We start from the raw sequence: 19,854 nt of genomic DNA on the forward strand, positions 1-19,854 counted from the left end.
CCCCTCTGTTTCACACTCTTTTCCCCTTCACACATTTTCTTTCCTCCACCATCCATCTTGGCAGGAGTGCTTGTCAGGTGGAGCGTGCATGAGTGTGTGTCTAGCATGAAGGCCCCCTGCTTTCTCTGTCCCCACTGGAGAAGCAGGGGAAGGCTTGGGGTGCTCATATCCAACAACCCCCCCCCCCCCACACACACACACACACACACATTCCTACTACCACACCCCCTACCTACCGACAGCAGTGACAGCGATGCAGTGTGGTGATGGATTGCTGGCCATGGCGTTGCCTGGCTCCGCTCTACATGACCGGGCAAATTCATTCCGTTCCTGCAGCACGAAAGCAGGCGAGGGAAGGAGAGAGAGAGAGAGAGAGAGAGAGAGGGCAGAAAACAAGATCCCTGACAACTGACAGCCAGTAGGAAGGGAGGATGAGGGCAAATGGGTTTGGGGCTGTGGGAAGTGAGAGAGGAAGGTGGCGGGAGGGAGGGAGGAGAGCAGACCCCAGCGGTCGATAAGTTCTCTTTTAACAGAATTTCCTCCCGCTCCGCACTTCACTCTCTGGCCGTTTTCTCCCCCAAGATGGAGAGGCAATCGAGAGAGTGAGAGTGTGTGTGTGTGTGTGGGAGAGAGAAAGAGAATTTTAACTCCAGTTTCAGTCTGACTGCTTGTTGCTGTCTGGAGGCCTACCCATAAGGCACCTGTTCTGGCAGCACTCCCAGGTCCCGTGGATTAAGTGCTCGTTGATGCCTCGACCAGACACTTGGGCGTCCTCAGGGGGAGAGCCTCATCTCTTCCTGGACGCGCTACGGCTCCCCCACCGCAGATTTGTCAGGCCCATCATGGCTGAAATTAGCCATTAATGCGGCATCCCAACAAGCGGTGGACGGCGGAGAGGGACGTCAAGCTGCTGCCGCCGCCGCTCCACTAATTGCGCTCTCCCGGCGCCAGGTGCCAGGCGCTTAATGAAGCTTATTCCCTGTGATAGATGGCCACTTTGTTTCCACATGGCCAGAATGCAGCGCGGAAGCCTCATGGCACCGGGGAGACTAATCGTGCGTGGAAGGGAGGGGGGGCGATGGGGACGACGGTGGATGAGGCGCGTGCGTGGGTTTGGGGGGTGTAGCTGGGTGAGTTAGTGACAGGAAGAGTTGCAGAGTTTAGTTTTTTTGTCCGTTTGCTCACACATGGACGGTGAACATGTCACAGCGCATGTAAATCACTAAGCCTACTGAGACCCTCACCCCACACCATCAGCCCTCCCCACTTCTCTACAAACCACATGCACCATTACAGGCCTTCAGCTACACCATACAGGTTCCAAAGCCATGCAATATGGTACATCATATGGAATGCTTCTATTTCCCTGCTTTCATTTGTATTAGTATGAACTGGTAAGATTCATAACAACGTCATATATTGTCAGGGTTGGGTCAGATTACTTTGAAATGTAATCCATTACTGACTACAAATTACATGGTCATTTTTGTAATCAGTCACGTAATCAGTTGGATTACCAAAAACATGTAACGTAATCTGATTACTTTAGGATTATTTTTAGATTACTTCAATAAATATGCCCATTAAGTAAAAGACACCACCACAGAATTGATGAAAGAATTCTCATTCTATTTTTCTCCACTCTTCTCCAAACATGCACAACTCAGCTTAACCTTTATAAGGGCACACCTGGACAAAGAATTTAGCTTTCGCTGGATTTTTGACCCAGGGACATGGCCTGAGATTGGCATAAAAAAGGGAAGCATTAAACCCAAATGACACCATGTCCATTTCAATTGTGGGGTGAGAAAATGATTATTTTGGGATGTTTTTCAACCAGGGGGACCTGGTGACTTTCTCAAAGTAAACAGTAACACTAAAACAAGAGGCTACATTAAGATTAGGAGGAAAAGATCAGGCAGTGTGCCGAGAGACCTGCCCCAATAGTATGTAAGTTCGTAAGTAAGTATATCTTCATCCCGTGAGGGACATTTGGTCTCTGCATTTATCCCAATCTGTGAATTAGTGAAGTCGAACCGGCAAGCCCAAAGGCCGAAGCCCTAACCAGTAGGCCATGGCTGCCCCAAAAGGCAGCATTTGAACATTAAACCACACAATGATCCAAAACATACAGCTAAACAAGAAATGATTAACAGAGAATAACATCAACATTTCAGAGCGGACTTCAATCCGTCAAAAAAGTGAGCACAAGGCCAAAGTGATGGCAAATAATCGTTCCTGCCTCAAAACCCAGATTGCTGCTAAAAAGGTGCAGTCTACAATCATTGTGGAGACATGAAGAGGCTTGGTGGGTATTATGAACCATTTTGAGAGCTGTGGTGGTAAATAAAGATGTTTCCAGTGATTGTTTAAAAAGGGTATGAATAATTTTAGGAAACGAAGGGGTGCGCTCACACATCACAGGAGTGCAGGTGCTGGACCAAAAAAAGTAACTGAAAAGAAATAATAAAGGCACATTGCACATTTATTTTTGTGCAAATAAATCCACGTTTTGGAGCTTCAATCAGTGTGCAGACCTTTATTATTTCTTCTCTATGAATAATTTTGTACATGCAATTTTTCATAAAAATGTTAAAAAAAGATAAAAACACTTTTTTTTATTCCATGTTTTTACCACATTGTCTTGCAACCTTTTGGCATGTGCAAGTGTAATTTGAAGTAAGAACAAACATATTGGTCAAGAGAAAATCAATATTTGCCAGGGGTATGAATAATTTTGTTCTTAACTATATCTTTAAAAAGTCTAAAAAGTGCACGTCTTGTCAAATTAAAAGATAGCTAGGCTATCATAAAAAAAGTTGCATTGTTTGCATGATAAAATGTAATCAGGTAATCCCCAACAATGTAACTGTAATCTGATTACACAATTTTTTTTATAGTTACTTGATTTTTGTAATCTGATTACGTAATCCAGATTACATGTAATCCGTTACTACCCAACCCTGTATATTGTGTAATTCTGGCTCCACACTTGTAAGTATCTGCGATGAGCGGTCAGGATGTGGATATTTGGGAGAGTCTCACACCTGTCCTGTGTTGGAGGCTCGATGAGTGAGGCTGGGAAGGGTTAACTATGACAGATGGAGGTTTTGAGGTGGGGCTGGGTGGGCATGGTGTTGCCTGGACTGGGGGGTGGGCCGTGGTGGGCGCCCAGCCTCATGGGGTCTCCATCAGCGTCTGACTGATGGATTGGGACGTCAGCCGAGATAAAAGATCCTGTCCTGACGAAGCGAGTGCAGCCGCCCTGTGGAAGGGTGACGGCCCACGTACACACACACACACACACACACAGAGTCCCCTGCTGCTCTCCTCGCTGCTGCCTACAATCATACAATCCCTCATACATATGTATCCAGATGCCTTCTGTTGCCGCTCTCTGTGATGGACTTCCTCCGGCTGCTGGTCCTTTTCCCCTCCCTGCTGGGGTCTCCCTTTGTCTGTCTTCCTCATCCCTCCATCATGCCACACCCTCTGGCTTTGGGTTTAGCTCTTCCTCACTCACTCTCTTTTCCTTCTTTCAGATCTGCATGCCTCCTGCACACTGGCTTTCTCTGTTCAGCAACCTAACTCAGTCTCTCTCTCTCTCTCTATCTCTCTCTCTCTTTCTCTCTCTCTCTCTCTCTCTCTCTCTCTCTCTCTCTCTCTCTCTCTCAATTCAATTCAAATGTGCTTTAATGGCATGACAAATAGTTAGACATTTGTATTGCCAAAGCAATTATTACATACATTGAACATACAGGTATAAAACATGTAATCGGAATGGTCATCTCTCTCTCTCTCTCTCTCTCTCTCTCTCTTGCTCTCTCTCTCCCTCTCTTTCTCTCTCTGCTTCCCTCTCTCACACCCTCTATCCTCCATCTTTCTGCAGGTGCTGGATCAGAAAGAGGGCTGTCGTCTTTGATCTCCCTTAGACAGCTCAATCAGAGAGTGTTGCTTTCACCCCTTGAGAAATCCAGTCTACCTTGAGCACTCCACACACACACACACACACACACACACACACACACACACACACACACACACACACACACACACACACACACAGAAAAGGACCCCAGTAGCAGCAACAATATCTATACTGGATTAATTATTCTCACTCAGATTGCAAACCCACCACCACACACACTTGTGCCCCTATGATATACCTGCCAGCAAAAAACTGCTGGAAAAAAACACCAGCTTTCTGTAATGAGAAAGAAATCCATGAAATTTTGATGTGGAGAACTGTAATGGTTGTGTGTGTGCGCCTGTGTGTGTGTGTAGTTGTGTATGAGATGTGTGTGTGCCTCTGTGTGTGTAGTTGTGTGTGAGATTATGTGTGAGTGTGCTTGCTGGGCTCTGTCGGGTGATCAATAATTCAGCATGGCTCCATGTTCAGAAAATCTCCGTCTCGCCTCTGGCACAACTTCAGCAGTCAGGAAAAGTTTTCTTCTCTCCCTCCCTCTCTCTGTCCTTTTCTTCTTTTTCTTTGCTCTCTCTCTCTCTGAAACTCATTTTCTCTCATCTCTTACATCCTCTTTTTTCCTCTCCCAGTTATCAAATTCCTTTTTTCCCTGCATGGATGCAACTTTTTGTAATGTCTTAAAATTCCTCTCAAACATCTTGTTTTGACCCTTAGCAAGTCCTGCCGTTCTCCCTCATCTCTCGAGTCTTCATTTCTCTCTCTCTCTCTCTTTCCCTCCCTCCTTCTCTCTCTGTCTCTCTCTATTAACTATTTCATTCTGGTCACTCACTATTGGAAATAAAATCAATCATTTCAGCCCAATGAATTAATAATATGACTGTGCTGTGATCTAATGGCACTTATGAGCGCTCTAATATCTGCCAGCGCCTGCGCGCCAGACGCCACAGGGCGACACAGGGAGCCACTCCCGCGCGCTGTTTAAGGGACCAGCGGCCCCCTAATATAATTCTGCCTCTGTCTTACTCCCCTCCTATTTGTCATTGTCCGTCATTCAGAAAATAAAAATCAAATAAATATCCAATTACCAAAAAAAAGGCCCTCTAGTTCTTTGGGAAATCGTAATGTGAATTACTCAATTAAGCCATGGGAGGGCAGTGTTTGATTGAGTTATCCAGAACTAAACGCTCTCTCGCCATTGGTCTGTCTGTGGCTTTAATTAAATAACACGGGCAGCCTTTGTTGTTGTTTCTGCTTTAATAATTCAGTCTTAATGATGGGACAAAGACAACATCAATATGGGGAACCTGAGTTGGTTTTAAAGAATCTTTTTTTTTTGGTTGAGCCAATGGAGATGTATTTATGGAGAGAATGTTCAGAATAATACAGAACTGTAAGCAAGTTGTATTATTAATTAAATACAGTGTGTGTGTGTGTGTGTGTGTGTGTGTGTGTGTGTGTGTGTGTGTGTGTGTGTGCAGTGCAGTGTGTGTGCGTGTGTGTGCGTGCACTGAATGTAGCAATATCCATAAAAAATAGGCCACAGTGCAGACGCTATCCCTGGGCTATTCTAAATGAGGTCAGAAGATGGAATATTGAGATTAGAAGGAAAAAGTATAATAGTAATATGATTTTTATGTCAGTCGGAGATGAATTTGATGATTTTGGGGGAGCTTAATCAGTGCAAATAAAGTCTCCTAAAATAGCCATGGCTCCTCATTCAGTGCATTTTTGTGCGATATGATTTTTTAAATTTTTTATCTAGTCTAACTGTTTGTGATATGATTTGTTTTTTATTTAGTCTAACTGAATGCTGCCCACAGTGGTACAGCTCAGTGTTGTGTCCAGAGGAGAGGTTTTTGTGGATCATAACAGACTCACACATATGTACAACATATGAGTTAAGTTTTGAATAGTAAATGTACAGTATATATATCTTATTAAATACAAGTACAATATAAGATTCAAATATTGTCTTAAATGTATGACTTTATTGTTGGTGTCAGCAGTCTCACCCTAAATCCAAATTGTGTGGGAGATGTGAGGTCTGTGACGTGTGACGTAGGCTATGGTCATCACGCTGCAGCGGTGGCAAACCCTGTCACTCCCGCGATGTCAGAACAGCCCCTAATGGATCCAGCCCTCTGAGCTGGACTCTCCCCCTGCACGCTCTCTCTGGGTCTCTGCACCTTGGCTCTGATTGAATATCTGTGACAGTAGTCAGCCTCTATCATATCTCTGCCCTGCAAGAAGATAGCCACTCCTGCACTGCAACTGCTGAGTGGAGAAAGCTCCAGGCTGCCTCTCCATTCACAATGGGTGGCAGTGTAGAGAGCATGGCCTCTGTGTCCTGGGGAGATGCCACTCTGGCACAAGGGTGTCAAGCTCATTATGTAATGACAAGTAAGGAGATCAGTGGAAAGCAAGCTCCTGGACAGCTAGGCACGGGCAGGATTGTCCTTCGACTCCTTAATGGAAATGCTCTTCCAGTGTTTTTGCACAACAATGCCTCGGAATTGTGAGCATCTGCTTTGATGTGGCAGAGCAAAGGGGGCCAAGGACAGACGCAGTGAATGTGTTTGTGCTCCAGACACGGGCTGCAGCGTCATGGAAGAAACAAGAAGGATATTTTAAAACATGAATGGTTTCCATTTGGAGAAAAGGCAAAAATGTTGTTTAAGAGCACTTGTGAATGACATGGAATGCTGTAATTGTCTCTGTGGGCTCCTCTGGTTTGAGCTGGAGACAATAAGAAAATCATCTCAATGGGCCAGAATGGCTTCCATTACAGCTATTGCACATTTGTGAGGGATAGAACTAACCAAAATAATCTAAGGGGGTTTAATGAGTTTAATGTGAAGACTTCTTCAGATTTACTTTTTCCTGTCTTTCCGCAAGAGATGTGGTGGAGTGCTTCGCTCTTTCCAGACAGATTACACAGAATATTTCATGCTCTCCTCTCATGCTCAACTCTGCGTCCTAAAAGATACATAAGAGAGGTAGAGGAGGAGGAAGAGAAGAAGCAGCTGGGTAAGAGAAGAGCAGCTGGCTGAGCTTTGATGTGGAGTGGTTCGTTGCCACAGAGCTGATTCTCTCTCTTTTCTTTTCATTTTTTGCCACTGTCTCTCTTCACCTCCGCTCCCCCACTGCTCTCCACCCTTTGCTCTCTCTTTTCTCTGGACCCCCCCCCCCCCCCCCCCCGCGCTGCCCAACTGCCTTTGTCCTCAGCCCTTAGTGCCGCTCTGTGCTAGAGAGGGGCTTTAGAACTATATGTTCCCAATAAATGGATCATTGCTCCATCCACTTACCTTAACAGAGAACAGAAGGCTGAGTTAAGGAATCCATACAATAAGCTCATTATGACAGTCTTACCATTCGCCTCTGGACACGTCGGTTTGGGAAGATTACGTCTAATCAGCTGTTGTCTTTTTCCAGGGAGCGGACAGGATAATTCAGTGTCCCTGACTCAAGGATAAAGCGGTGCAGGCCCCAGCTGGCTCCCCGCTAATGTGACTAACTAATGTAAGTGAACATGCCGTACTGTACAGGCCGCAAGCGGGCGGCTCCCTCTGGAACTGGACGCCCATTGTCTCAAAGGCGAGAGGAGCAGATGCTCACCTTGTCACATCAGTTCAATGGCAGTTTTATTCATAGCTCCACTTGCAGAAAATTACTATTACAAATACTGTATTATGGCCCAGACCACCAAACACACATACATTCACACATGCATATGTGCACGCACACACATGCAGTTGTGTCTGGACAGTCACAATACAGCTTCAATTTGCTCTCTCTTCATGGTTCCCATTGTATACATTCAATGCTTTAATGGAGACTTACAACAGTCCAGGTGAAATGTTTGAATTTGTCTTGAATTAAATGGTCGTTCTAAACTGTGTGGAGACACTTGTTGGCAAACATTTGGCTTTGTGTGCACACATTGTGCTTTTGCTGAAACCCACATGTAAACAGGGTCACTAATCTGCATCTTAGCCTCTCTTACAACCATCGGGGAACAAAGTTGGCAGCAAATAGGTCCAGACTTTGTTAACGAGCAGCCAGCTGGAAACCTTTATGACAATATACATGGGTTACACATGGGCTGGCAAGACCTATGTTGGGCTCAGGCTTCGAAAAACAGGACTAAGTATTTGGTGCCTATTTATAAAGGCTATCAATATCAGAATCTATTGCTACCAGCATTTTTGAGTGAGGACAAAGGACTGTCCATGGGTTCTTCAGGGTTAAATGCATTTCTGTTTGTGTATCTTGAACAGAAGGCCATAGCATTATGGGAGACATATGGATCTATAATCCCTTGATTATGCACAGTTCCTGGGACTGAAATTCCCTCTTGTTAAAAGTCCACCCCACAGCATACTGTAAATGGCCCGGTCCTCTGCAAGCCAGAGTGTGGCCTGGGTGCTCGACCCCAACCAGGATCAAATGGAATCAGTGAGCGTTCTCATTACAGCACACCAATGTGAAACGCTCGGTGGCAGCCACCTCTGCTTTGGGCGGCTCCCGTGTAACTGAGATGCTCTGTTGAGTCATCGATTTTAGAGGGGGGAACCCGTGAGGGGAGCGGAGGGGGGGATCTTAAACGACCATCAAGCACATCAATTATTCATCTGAAATATGTATATATTTATTCTTGGGGACGAAGACAGTGCCAGAGAGAAAGAGTCACATCTATTATTCAGAGTGACTGGGTCATACCAGATTTGTCGTTATTAAAGAGGCCATTTTTGGTTGGTCAGTGCTATATCAAGTGTATGTTATATCTAGCTGAAGAACACAGGAAGTAAAAGTGTTTGTTTGGGAGAGAGAGAGAGAGAGAGAGAGAGAGTGTGTGTGTGTGTGTGTGTGTGTGGACTTCTGTGGAGTGGGAGTAAAAGAGACTAATGCGTTGGTGTGTGTGTGTGTGTGTCTGTCTGTCTGTCTTTCTGTGTGTGTGTGTGTGTGTGTGTGTGTGTGTGTGTGTGTGTATGTGTGTTTTCAGTATAGCTAATTCAGGTCATGGAGGCTCAGTGAGTTTCCATTAGCAGTCGCTGTGTGCCGATTACTGCAGTCAGATGTGGTAATTAATGGAGTGTGTGGGACAATTTGCATTTATAGCATGTAAGGGACTTGGAAGAGGATGGGGCTTTAGGTGTGTGCCTTTGTGTGTGTGTGTGTGTGTGTGTGTGTGTGTGTGTGTCCATGCACGGCTCCAAATTGGGATTTCATCAGCAGTCCTGCCATCAGTCTGCTACTTCGAGCTGAAATCTCATCCAGGATGTTAAAATCCATAATTAAGCAGCCAAATGGATCAATATCACCCACCCCACAAGCAGTTTACATTTCAGCCATACTTACCCCTCTCTTTTATCTTTCTCACACTGGTCTTTAATTACCCCCACACATGCATCTTTAATGTTTTCCTGACTGGGCATTCTTTAACATTCTGCTAGGGCTGGTTTATAGATGTGTATAGACACTACACAAACGGTGTGATTTTAAATGACAGAGGGGGATTCTGATTTAGAGGAATACACAACATGATGTGGTCATACTGTGCTTACATGTAGTAATAACACTTACCAGAAAAAGGTACTCAAAGTTAATCTGATCAAATAAACTTAAATGCAGTTGAAGTATAATTCCCAAGTTTACTTTATGTAGTAAGTGTATCAGTATAAATGTGCTTGTAGAATACTTGTAAATGTACTATTTTAATACTTTTTTGGACTAAATTGGCCCACTTTTCAGTTTATAATAGTAATAATGAAGATACTAGTTATATACTTCTAGCACATTTTTAGTTCATGATCATAAAGTATTTTCTCAGTACAGTAAGTTTTCCCGGAAGGGTAATATTAGAATCTGAATAAAATTAAATGAAATGAGAATCTGTAATGTCGCCTCTCAATGGCTACATGTACAAGTAAATATGCTTAGACTAACAGTACACTTCCATAAACTTATTTTTGCTAAGTGAAGTCAAAGCGGAATCAGACAAGCTTGTTGTCCTATTGACAGAAACCTGTGTCCATGATCATCTGTAGCCTATGACGTGCAGGTCCATGTTCTCCAAGAAAGTATACTTTCTTAGACCTTCCTAGATCTGACTGTCAGACAGATTATCTGCTGAGGTTAAACCTTTTTACAGTCTATGGGTTAAAATATTTGCATGTGTTAAGTGGTAAACTAAGACACTGACATGCTAAGCTGTTGACATGTAAGCTGCATATCCTAAACAGCTACTGCTTACAGAAGAGTGTCAGCTTCACACTTGTGATGACCACTGGGGTTAAGAGCAGCACCTAATCCAGTCAGAACAAAGTTCATCTAGGGTAGGCTAATTTAGCTTATAAGGCACCTCACTGCACTTTACAAACCTACCAGTAAACGTGTGCCAGTAGGCTACTGCTATATTGCTGTCAAGGAAATATCACTTTACCCTGGAGACCTCTATGTGCTAAAGAGACACAATTAGATTTTAATATGAATTGTATAAGAACACAGAAAACGTGTTTCCCTTGGAGTTTTTTTCACATTCAAAAATGACCAACAGCAACAGAATGTGAAAACAATCGTTTTGCCCTAATGTCAAAAAACGCCTGCACTGTGTTCTCCAGATATCCACTGAAGTAAGCAATACCAAGTAAGCAATGCCATGGTATTGTGTGTGCTGCAATACAATGAAGTCAATGGAAGTCAGAAGTCATCAGTGTGGCTGCCACTGTGTTCAACTTCAACCATAATTTACTTGTCTTTAGATGCGAGAGGGTCTGAGACTGTCTTTCAAAATTATTTCCCAAATATTTGCAAAGTCTGTCAGTGTAAGGAGGGCTTACAAAATAAAGACTTCAGACTTGACTCAGACTCGAGCTTCGAGACTTGTGAACAACCTGTATTTAATGCAATCATTGCCCTTTTTTAATCCAAATGTATGCATGTATTTCTATTTTATTGGTGCATACTTTGGGAAACGTATGATGAGCTGCATGTCTCCTTTGCCATAATGTGCAACATAACGCATGCGCTATGTGCGCCACTCACATCAAAAATGCATTGATCATGGCGACAAGTCCTCCCTTCGTGCAAAGTGGAAATAAGCGGACAGCTACTATACATGCAAGGTGTATGGCACCAGGATAAATTATGCTGTTCAACAAGATCTAATTTCATCAGGCATCTCAAAACGCACCCAGATAGGTCAGTCACTTACTAATGTGAAAGAGACGTTATCGTCATAGATAACAAGCTAACCATCGCAAAGTGTTTAAGTAACTTAAAGTGTGACTCCGGAAGAAAAACAACCTAGGGTCATTCACGATTAAGAGCATAATTATGTCAATTGGTTTTGAGCAAGACCGTTGATTTGCACATGAAAGTTTCGTGTGCGCACGCAAAACCTTTTCACATGAAACTTTCATGTGCGCACATGAAAGTTTCACGTGAGTACATGAAACTAAACTTTAGATTTTGTTTTGCTCATGTCCCCTTAGGGGCTCCATACAATGGAATGTTACTGCTTCATGTCATACATCACACGTCACGCCAAACAGTGTCAGCTTCACACTTGTGATGACCACTGGGGTTAAGAGCAGCACCTAATCCAGTCAGAACAAAGTTCATCTAGGGTAGGCTAATTTAGCTTATAAGGCACCTCACTGCACTTTACAAACCTACCAGTAAACGTGTGCCAGTAGGCTACTGCTATATTGCTGTCAAGGAAATATCACTTTACCCTGGAGACCTCTATGTGCTAAAGAGACACAATTAGATTTTAATATGAATTGTATAAGAACACAGAAAACGTGTTTCCCTTGGAGTTTTTTTCACATTCAAAAATGACCAACAGCAACAGAATGTGAAAACAATCGTTTTGCCCTAATGTCAAAAAACGCCTGCACTGTGTTCTCCAGATATCCACTGAAGTAAGCAATACCAAGTAAGCAATGCCATGGTATTGTGTGTGCTGCAATACAATGAAGTCAATGGAAGTCAGAAGTCATGAAGTCAGTGTGGCTGCCACTGTGTTCAAGACAACTTCAACCATAATTTACTTGTCTTTAGATGCGAGAGGGTCTGAGACTGTCTTTCAAAATTATTTCCCAAATATTTGCAAAGTCTGTCAGTGTAAGGAGGGCTTACAAAATAAAGACTTCAGACTTGACTCAGACTCGAGCTTCGAGACTTGTGAACAACCTGTATTTAATGCAATCATTGCCCTTTTTTAATCCAAATGTATGCATGTATTTCTATTTTATTGGTGCATACTTTGGGAAACGTATGATGAGCTGCATGTCTCCTTTGCCATAATGTGCAACATAACGCATGCGCTACGTGCGCCACTCACATCAAAAATGCATTGATCATGGCGACAAGTCCTCCCTTCGTGCAAAGTGGAAATAAGCGGACAGCTACTATACATGCAAGGTGTATGGCTCCAGGATAAATTATGCTGTTCAACAACATCTAATTTCATCAGGCATCTCAAAACGCACCCAGATAGGTCAGTCACTTACTAATGTGAAAGAGACGTTATCGTCATAGATAACAAGCTAACCATCGCAAAGTGTTTAAGTAACTTAAAGTGTGACTCCGGAAGAAAAACAACCTAGGGTCATTCACGATTAAGAGCATAATTACGTCAATTGGTTTTGAGCAAGACCGTTTATTTGCACATGAAAGTTTTGTGTGCGCACGCAAAACCTTTTCACATGAAACTTTCATGTGCGCACATGAAAGTTTCACGTGAGTACATGAAACTAAACTTTAGATTTTGTTTTGCTCATGTCCCCTTAGGGGCTCCATATGTGACGGGTGGGAAAGGGATAAGCTGTTGATGCACCTGGCGTCATTGCGATCAGTTTAGGGAGTCACGTGCAGTCGACGTTTCAGCTCAGGTGACCGGATGTAATGCAGGTAGAATAGTAGGCCTACCTAGCAGTCACTCTTTCTTTTCAAACCAGATGGTGCGTCTAATGCAGTGGTGAGAGCACTGTTTGTCGCGTTTGAACTTTGCCGGCGGTGATCCAACACGAAGCGGATAGTGTTTCAGTCGTCCGGTGCCTGGTCGTCATCATCGGCTGTGGTACATGTAGGGGGCGTCGACATTCAGGAGCAAGTTGTAGCCACTGTTTTCCCCTTATGTAAAACATGACATGTCAGTGGGTTAAAGTTATGCTGTAGTTAGATGTAGCTTTTATACGTGTGTAAAACCACCTCCAAGTTTGTGTTTATTTATTCTTTTGCTGTGTAGGGCGAGGCCTGCTCTTTTCCTTTTATTCCTTTGTCAGCTGGGGCGGGGAGAACACAGAGGGTAGCATACTCTGCTCTGCCTCCAGCCTAGTCAGTGTTGCTGCAGTGAGGCCTGTACTTAGTCTGTGTGTGTAGTGACATTATTTGTTGTGTTGCAGTTTGTAGTGGATTGTTGCCTGTGCGGGGTATATTTGAACTAATTGTAGCACTCCTAGTAGTATATAGCTACCTGTGTGTAGTGATGCTAATTATATTCTTAGGGATAGTATGTAGCTAACTGCTGTGTGAATGTAGCTAGGCCAGTTACATCCTTGCTAGGGTAGGCTATGAAATTATCCTCTGGATGATTCCATCCTCAGCTGGCACCTCTTTATCCCTCGCCCTTATTGAAGTGATTGTGCCCTCTTTTGGGGTGATTATATTTATTCTGTTTCTTTTCTTATTTGGTCCATCACTCGTCGTACTCAAATTGGGCTGCATCATCATCAACATGTCTCTGGAGAGCCTGGAGGATCAGGTTAGGAGTTTGACCGAGATGGTTAACCAACTTAAAGCTGACAATCAGCGACTCAGGGGGCAGGCAGGTCCCTCTAACCCATTAGACTCAGACTCTGACCCTCTCGACAATCCTATCACCCAGACCCCTGTTGAGCGTCTTGTATGTGTACCACGAGAAAGAAAATGTCCCCGGTTCTCTGATAAAATGTCTGTAGACAATATGTCTGTAGAAGACTGGATTGAGGAGGCAAGCAGATCTTTAGCAACCCGTCGTATGCCTAAACTTGAGCAAGCTTTGTTTCTGTACGATTTGTTGGATGGGGAGGCTAAGCGGGAGATAAAGTTTAGTCCAGCAACTGATCGAAATGACCCACAGAAGATTTTTGAGATTCTGAAAGGTAACTTTCGCTGCTCTAAATCTCTTAACGCATTGTACCGTCAGTTTTATCACCGCCAGCAGTTCGAAAGTGAATCTGTGAGAGAGTATTCACATGTTTTAATGGAGTTGATGGAGCAGATTAAAGAAAAAGACACCGATTTAGAGCATTCTGATCGCCTCCTTCGTGACCAGTTTGTTGAGGGCCTTCGTAATGAGAAACTGCAAGGTGACCTTCTAGATCAAATTGCAGCAAACCAGCGCCTAATTTTTAGGGATATACGCAGTGAAACCCTTGACTGGCTTAATAGGCGTGCACAAACCACACCCCGGCCTCGGGCCTACTCCTGTAATTCTTATGAGGCAGATACTAATGCAGTGTCAGCCAGCCCCTCCTCCGAGTTAACAGAGTTGAAGGAGTGCCTCCGCAAACAGCAGGCTCAGCTAGATGCAATCCTATCTCAATTAGGACAGCCACATAGTATTCCCAGTTCCACCAACAGACCGGTGGTTGCTCAGTCTAGGCCATACAAATTCCAAGCAGATGGGAAACCTATCTGCTTACGTTGTAACAAAGCTGGTCACATAGCAAGAATGTGTAGGGCCATGCTCCCAGTAGGTCAGGGGGTTGCAACACGGGGTGATTCACCTAGCGGGGGGCAGATTGGGGTAGCCACCAATAGTGTCTCACAGCAGGAAAACTAGCGCCCTCCGGTGTTGGGAGCTCGGCACCAGGAGGGGGTTTGTTGGGCTCAGAACAGAATAGGACTCTCGCGACGAAGTCACATCTTATCGGAAGTTGTCCAGTCATCGACATCCGTCTTGGAGGCGTACTTACACGATGCCTTCTCGACACCGGTTCCATGGTGACAACAGTGACTGAAAGCTTTTTCCGGCAGCATGTGCAGTCTCAGACTAATGAAACGATGCAGCCGTGTGATTGGCTACAGCTTAAAGCAGCCAATGGACTGGCCATTCCCTACTTAGGATATATTGAGCTGGATTTAGAGGTACTGGGCAAAGTGCTCCCAAAGATCGGAGTGTTAGTTGTTACAGATGCACTGGACCCCACCACCCGACAACAGAAGACTACGGTGCCAGGTTTGTTGGGGATGAATGCCATTAGCCGTTGCTATCAAGAGCTTTTTGAGGAACATGGGCAGGATTTGTTCCACTGTCCACTAATACAGACAGCAGAGAGCGGGTGGAAACGAGCTCTATCTGAATGCCAAATTTTAGAACGCCTCTCTAGCTCTGGCTGCATTGGAAAGGCAGTAGTGCAGCCGGGGCCAGCCCTTCGCATACCAGCTGGGTGCCTTAAGTTTGTGCATGCAACTTGCTCTCTCGTCCCAGGCCCTGTTACATCATGCTTCCTAGAGCCACTGCCCTATGGAGAGGGCCAATTGCCATCGAACCTCCTTATCTCATCAGCCCTATTGCCAATCACCCAGGGCAAAGTGAATGTACCAGTGGTCAATGTGGGGACAGAAGATCAGTGGCTCCAGCCCCGCATTACACTTGGAACCCTTCATATTGTAGACCCAACCCCCTGTAATGACCAGGTAAGTCAGTGCGCAATCCGCAGCAGCTAGTACCTCAGCCTCTGTAGATTTCTTGGGGTTACAATGGCCAAACCTCTCTTCCTCACAACAACAGGAAGCTAGGGAGCTCCTAGAGAAGTACAGAGGAGTCTTTAGTGAACATGATGGGGATTTGGGTTGTACAGCGTTAATCCAACATGAGATACCCTTAGTGGATACAGCCCCAGTACGCCAGCGTTACCGTCGTCTACCTCCATCACAATTTGCACAAGTCAAAGCTCATGTTCAAGAGTTAGTAGAACAAGGGGTGGCTCGGCCTAGTAGTAGTCCATATGCTTCGCCAATCGTGGTGGTTCAGAAGAAGGATGGTGCGATCCGCCTTTGTGTGGACTACAGGCAACTTAACGCCAGAACCAGGAAGGATGCGTATCCTCTTCCAAGAATAGAGGAATCCTTGGATGCACTGACAGGAGCTACCCTGTTCTCCACGCTCGATTTAGCCTCTGGATACAATCAAGTGCCTATGGCAGAACGGGACAAGGAAAAAACGGCCTTCTGTACGCCGTTTGGCTTATTTGAGTTCAACCGCATGCCCTTTGGGCTATGTAATGCACCGAGTACATTCCAACGCCTGATGGAAAGAATTTTTGGCGATCAAAGTTTTCAATCTTTGCTATTGTACCTTGATGATATAGTCATCTTTTCATCTTCTTTCCACCAGCATGTACAACGGCTACAATTAGTCTTGAGCAGGCTTAAAGAACACAACTTAAAACTCAAATTGAGCAAATGTAATTTTTTCAAGGAGGAAGTGCAATATCTTGGCCATGTAATATCAGCTAGTGGAGTGGCAACTGATCCTGGTAAGATTCAGACTGTCCTGCAGTGGAAGCAACCGACCACCCTGACCCATCTACGATCATTTCTGGGCTTTGCCTCTTATTATCGCAGGTTTGTGGCAGGCTTTGCCAAGCATGCGGGTCCCCTACACAGTCTTGTAGCCAAGGTCCAAGGTAAAGGAAAGCAGTGTGGAGGTCCTAATACCAGGCTGGGGAATCTCTGGGATGACCGCTGCGAGCAAGCTTTTCAGACATTGAAACAGGAGCTTGTAAGTGCCCCTGTGCTTAAATACGCTGATTTCTCAAAGCCATTTATCCTCGAAATTGATGCGAGCCATCAGGGCCTGGGGGCCGTTCTGTCTCAGGAAGTAGACGGCAAGACACGACCCATTGCCTTTGCCAGTCGAACCTTGAGGCCATCTGAACGAAACATGTCAAATTATAGCTCAATGAAGCTTGAGTTCCTGGCATTAAAATGGGCAGTGACTGAGCGCTTCAGGGAATATTTGCTAGGAGCCAAATTTATTGTGTATACTGACAATAACCCCTTGAGCCACCTGCAGACTGCCAAGTTGGCTGCTGTAGAGCAAAGGTGGGCCTCCCAGCTGGCAATTTTTGATTTTGAGTTAAAGTATCGGCCTGGATCAGCCAACCGGAATGCCGATGCCCTGTCCCGCCAGAGTAGTGACTCACCCACAAACTCTATAACAGCCATGGTTTCTGGCATTACTGTTCCATCGGAGCTGAGGGCGCCCAGGGTGCTATTACAACAGCGGACACAAACAGCCGTGATTTCCACCATAGATGCAGCTCCCGTCCGGTTGCACTCAGACCTTCGCACGCTCCAGGAAAAAGACTCAGTCATTGGTGCGTTCTTGGTGTATTGGAGAAGGGCTCGACCACCTAATCGACAGGAGCGAACACAGGAAGCACAGGGGGTACTTGAGCTAGTTCGTCAGTGGCGCAGAATCAGAGAGCAAGAAGGCATTTTGTACCGGGAGATACAACTACCCCCAGCACGGGACTTCACGCTACAGCTACTACTGCCCAAACTGCTGCACAGGGAAGTATTGGTGAGCTTACACGACAATCATGGCCACCAGGGGGTGGAAAGAATCACTGAACTGATCCGCCAGAGGTGTTACTGGCCGAAAATGCGTCAGGCCATTGAACAGTGGTGCAAACAATGCGAGCGGTGCACCCTAGCCAAAGGGGTGGTCCCTACTGCCCGCAGTTATTCAGGTCACCTGTTGGCCGCCAAGCCCCTGGAAGTGCTCGCCATTGACTTTACATGTATGGAGAAAGCCAGTAATGGCTATGAAAACGTCCTCATTGTCACAGATGTCTTTTCTAAGTTTACCCAGGCGTATCCAACCATTAATCAGCAAGCTGAGACTGTGGCCAAGGTTCTTACGGAAAAATGGTTCTACTCCTTTGGAGTGCCAAAGAGGATCCATTCAGACCAAGGCCGGGCATTTGAGGGAGAACTATTGAAGCGTCTGTGCAAATTGTATGGAATTGACAAAAGTCGAACCACCCCGTATCATCCGGAAGGAAACGGCCAATGTGAACGATTTAATCGTACGCTCCATGACCTTCTACGGACCTTTTCCCCTGAGAAGAAGAAAAAGTGGCCACAAGCACTTCCACACTTGCTTTTTGCTTATAATACATCTGTTCATCAATCCACCAACCATTCTCCATATGAGCTCATGTTTGGATAGAAGCCCCAACTCCCGGTGGATTTCTTACTGGGGCTAGTGACCGCAGAGTCAGATGACACCCCTCCAGCTGACTGGGTCACTACTCACAAAGAGTATTTGGCTGAAGTATATGCAGATGCCAGGAATCGCCTGGAGGCCGCAGCAGTCTCTAGAGAGCGTTACAGTATGTCTCCATCATTCCTTCCAGTGGGCACCAGGGTGTACCGTAGGAACCACCCAATCGGCCGCCATAAAATCCAAGATCTTTGGGATCCACGAATATACCGTGTGGTCAAATGCCGAGATGAGAAGGGCTTGGTGTACCACCTTACTCCTGAAGATGGGCTGGGCCCAGACATGAATGCCCACCGTTCAGAATTCAAAGCTCTGCCAGTCCAGGATGAACCACATGCTGACATTCCGGTTGATATCCCAGGTGACTCAACTAAGGAAAAGGGGAGACCTGAGACCATTGAGCCGGATGAGAATGAGGTATGGTTCCAAGTTCTCCCTCACCAGCCATTCAGAAGGCCCATCGGTGAAATGAGACAAGAGGATTCTGCCATCCAACAATTATCCAGCCCTAGCCCGTCAGAAGAGGACACACAAGGCCAGGATACACAAGGTGATCAGGCCGCCCCAATGACTACAGTCGGTGGCACAAGTCCCTCTCTGGAAGTGGAGTCAGAATCCGCTGAAGACGCGACGGCTGTGAGAGAAGACACACCCAACCGCCCACGACGAGCACGGGCAGGCCAACACTCCAACCCCTTCCGTTTGCCACAATCAGCAGTCCAACACTTGGAGGGCCAACAATATGCCATTCAGTCCGTTAATTTTAACTCCAGCTATTATTTTAGGCCATGGCATTAAAGAATAGCAGATTACAGGCACCGGGACGGTGGCCTTTCAAAGTGGGGGGAATATGTGACGGGTGGGAAAGGGATAAGCTGTTGATGCACCTGGCGTCATTGCGATCAGTTTAGGGAGTCACGTGCAGTCGACGTTTCAGCTCAGGTGACCGGATGTAATGCAGGTAGAATAGTAGGCCTACCTAGCAGTCACTCTTTCTTTTCAAACCAGATGGTGCGTCTAATGCAGTGGTGAGAGCACTGTTTGTCGCGTTTGAACTTTGCCGGCGGTGATCCAACACGAAGCGGATAGTGTTTCAGTCGTCCGGTGCCTGGTCGTCATCATCGGCTGTGGTACATGTAGGGGGCGTCGACATTCAGGAGCAAGTTGTAGCCACTGTTTTCCCCTTATGTAAAACATGACATGTCAGTGGGTTAAAGTTATGCTGTAGTTAGATGTAGCTTTTATACGTGTGTAAAACCACCTCCAAGTTTGTGTTTATTTATTCTTTTGCTGTGTAGGGCGAGGCCTGCTCTTTTCCTTTTATTCCTTTGTCAGCTGGGGCGGGGAGAACACAGAGGGTAGCATACTCTGCTCTGCCTCCAGCCTAGTCAGTGTTGCTGCAGTGAGGCCTGTACTTAGTCTGTGTGTGTAGTGACATTATTTGTTGTGTTGCAGTTTGTAGTGGATTGTTGCCTGTGCGGGGTATATTTGAACTAATTGTAGCACTCCTAGTAGTATATAGCTACCTGTGTGTAGTGATGCTAATTATATTCTTAGGGATAGTATGTAGCTAACTGCTGTGTGAATGTGGCTAGGCCAGTTACATCCTTGCTAGGGTAGGCTATGAAATTATCCTCTGGATGAT

The sequence above is a fragment of the Alosa sapidissima genome, chromosome 12, assembly GCF_018492685.1.
Source record: "Alosa sapidissima isolate fAloSap1 chromosome 12, fAloSap1.pri, whole genome shotgun sequence".
In the NCBI taxonomy this organism is placed as follows: Eukaryota; Metazoa; Chordata; class Actinopteri; order Clupeiformes; family Clupeidae; genus Alosa; species Alosa sapidissima.